Here is a 3,842-nt window from a genome sequence, read left to right on the forward strand (position 1 = left end):
TTTTTTTTTTTTTAAGCATTCAGTAAAATATATTACACTATTCAATTTTCAAATTTCAATTATTAATTATTAATCTGTATAGAATATACTAATATCTTCAAATTTACAATGTATCATATAAAAATAAAAACGATCGATTTATTACAATGGAAAACATTTATGATCGCCCCTTTTTTCTCTAAGTGGATGACTACAAGAAAGTGAAAAGAAATTCAACAAGGTATGTATATTAAACTAATAATAATATGCATTTTTAGATACACTTTCATAATTTCAATTACTTAATTATAATTAATGAATATATATTATTACCATTATTTATCGTTTAAGCAAGAAAGTTAACGTATTTTGAAGTAAATATTAGGTGTGAATAAACAAAATTGGAGTTCAGAGAATTGAGGGTGCATTTGGTTTGGACTTTGGAGTGGTGTAGAATGTGAAAGGACAAGTTAATTCATTGTCCAATATACAGCACCTTTCCTTGATGCATGAATAAGTAATCACTATCGATGTGTATCAGGGATTTTGTGTGAAATACTCACTTCGTTCCCTTAATTGTCACGTTTCATTTCTCTAGAGTCAAATTACATTAACTTTAATAAATATTTTAATATGTATTTTATTATCATATTGATATTAAAAAAAATTATAAATTATAAGTACTATTTTTTGTATAACTTTTAAATAATCTAATTCAATTTTTCTTTTAAAAAATTTATTATAAAAAAATGAAACGTGATAAGTAAATGGAAGCGAAAAAATAGGGAGTAACTTTATGTGCGTGAAATAGTGGGTAATTTTATGAAATTTGTGTATTAGATTAGGTGGAAGTCACTTTCAGGAAGCCCACGGGTCAAGATGACCTTTCTTTTCAAGTTGGAATGCAATGAATTTAAGTGATGAAGTTGCGGGCATTGGGAAAGAGATGAGTCACTTTGTTGTTATCTTTTGAGTTCTCTTGGTACATATATTTGGTCTATGCGGATATTGTTATATTTGACCAATTATGGGATCAACCTAAATTGATTAGACGAATACCCTTTTATTTTTCTTTTCTTTTTACTAAAGTTGTATCCGCACACGTGCGTTTTAATGGTTATCTCGATTTTTTTTTTTTTGGTTGGAGATTTTTTTTAACTATGTCAATGATCTATGTTATTTGACTTTTAAACATTTTGCGGATCTCGCAGGGAGAGCTGTCAAAACAGGTCAACCCATCTCAACCTAGCCTAAGCCTTACGGGCTTTTCAATTTAGCGGGCTAGGGCGAGGTGGCCCTCCACCTAAATGGGCCTTAAAATTTTCAGCTCAACCCAGCCTTAAGAGGGCCGCGGGCTAGGGCGGGCTGACCCTTCAATTTTTTTTTAGAATTTTTTTCTTGGTATCTTTAAATTTTTATTCGTGACATAGTCTTTTAATTATATGAACGACTTCTGTTTGTTTAGAGCGTACAAGAATCTTGATATTTGACAAGGAATCTCGTAATTGAAATGCAAATTCTATATCTCTGACTCTTCTTTTTTAATGTTACATGAATATTTTTTTAATACTTTTCTTTCACTTTCCCCATGTTCAGGGATTGATTCAATAAGTTTATATGTTGCGGTTTTTTAATTTATTTCAACATCATTGCTGATTTTATCATTATAATCCATAAAAAAATTAAAATTCATGAAATTTGCTAGTGTTGTCAATTTTCTTTGGGTATTAAAACTTGATCTTTTTCTAAACTGAAGAGCAATTCAATTATTAATAATATATTAAAGTAACCAAATTAATCATTGGCTACTTAAAGTAATATTTTCTTTTGAAAAAAAGTTATTATTGGCCACTTAAAATTTTCCTATTTCGTTGTTAATTAAGAAAAAGAAAAACTAATCTTGTCGTACTACATGCATATCACAAATCTAAATTCTAGTTGATATAGACAGGTGAATGAGCAATTTAAGGCTAAGGAATGAGGATTATAGTTAATAATTTTTTAGTTTTTATTTTTTTAAATATTAAATATTCAAATTTAAATTTAATTAATTTTTGCCCATGGGCCGGCCCAGGCCCAGCTTCGGTCAAGCCTCAAGGGCCAGCTGGCTGACTTGGGCCGGGATTATAAGCCTCACTTTTAGATGGGCTAAAAAAATCCTAACCAACCCTACCCAAGTAGCGGGTTGGGTTGGGCTAGCCTCACGAACCAAGCCCATTTTAACGGCTCTACTCGTAGGGAAGAGTTTTATGTCTAAACTATCATTCATCTCTCCTGAAACGCTTTGTTTAATTAACTGTATGCCTCGTCTCACAATAATCCATGCTAACCAGTGTCAGCCATTCAACTTTTGTATTTGAGGGACACAATAAATTATATAAGAGATATATACACGATTTTTAACGAAGCTAACGGGTTTCGATGATTTCTCCGCCATCAATGCAGGTCTGCCTCTGCCTCCTATTATTCTTTATTAATAAAAAGGTTAATGACTATATATTATAATGTGGAACAAGAAAAAGTGATAGGAAAAAGGGTAAAAAGAACAGCCAAAAGAAAGAAGTGAAAGGGGGGTTATGATCAAGTTTTTGACAAGACAGATCTTTGATAGAGACATCAAATGGATGAAGGGACAGGAGTGGAAGTGGCCAATAATTATAGGAGTCTGGAACCGAAATGTAGACTTTTTGGACTCAAAATACTTAATTAGGTGGAAAAAAAACTTAGTTATCAAAATATATAAAACGCAGTAATGAACGACGTTTTACCTTAACGTACGTTTGGGACGTTAAGATAAAACGTGGGTTAATACTGTGTTTTATATAAAACGCCTTTTAATACCGCATTTTATATAGAAGCTGATAAGACGTTTACCTAAAACGCGGTTCAAAAAGATGCTTTATGTAAAACGCCTTAATGAACCGCGTTTTGCTTCTTCAAATACTGTCCCCTTCCCTTCCACCACGCCCAAAACGGAATCCCTTCCCCCAAATTTTAAAAAATTACAGCGGTCCCCCCCCCCTCCGTTAATGATCAAAAAAGCTCGTGTGGATCCCACCCATCCCGTAAAAAGAAGATAGTATTGGTCCCACATCCTAGCTAAGGTCTTCTCTCGTTGTGGTTGCTCGTTTCTGAGTCAAATTTTCAATTCTTCAACATTCTAAAAAACAAAAATCGAGGTATTCCGATTTAATTTTTGTCGAAACTCGTATAAAAATGCATATTAGTTCTTTTACATGTGTTGTATGTTGTTTTGTATTTTTTTTTTGTGATTAAACTAGTATGTCATTTTTATCCGGACTTAGATATTAGTGTGCTAAAAAATATGTAAAAATTGAGAAATCATTATTATTTGGTAAAAAAAAAAGTTGATAAGTTTTTTTACAGTTGTATATGTATTTTCGTGAATGTTTTGTGATTAAATATTTTGGTTGTTTTTTATCTGGTTTATATTATTTATTTGCTTAAAGACTAGTAATATAGTGCCCTTTTAGGGTAGTAAAATGTAGTGCCTTTTAGTGTAGTAAAATGTAGTGCCTTTTAGCGTAGTAAAATGTAGTGCCTTTTAAGTAGTTTCCCTGTAGTTTAAGTATCTCTTATACTCAAAAATACGTCAAAATAACTGATAGATCAAACACAAACTCTATCCAATTAGAGTCAACATATAATTGGTGCCACTAGGCCGCAAATACTGAAACCCATATATGAATATTTAATGAGTAAATATTGTATAATTATAGAAATAAATTATTTAATTCACAAACAAACATATAAATTATAAAACTAACATGTAAAATAATAAAAGTAACACATACAAGAATTCAAGATATAATGGTGCTACTTGGCCGCAAATATCGAGCCTG

Source organism: Nicotiana attenuata, chromosome 12 (genome assembly GCF_001879085.1).
Source record: "Nicotiana attenuata strain UT chromosome 12, NIATTr2, whole genome shotgun sequence".
Lineage (NCBI taxonomy): Eukaryota > Viridiplantae > Streptophyta > Magnoliopsida > Solanales > Solanaceae > Nicotiana > Nicotiana attenuata.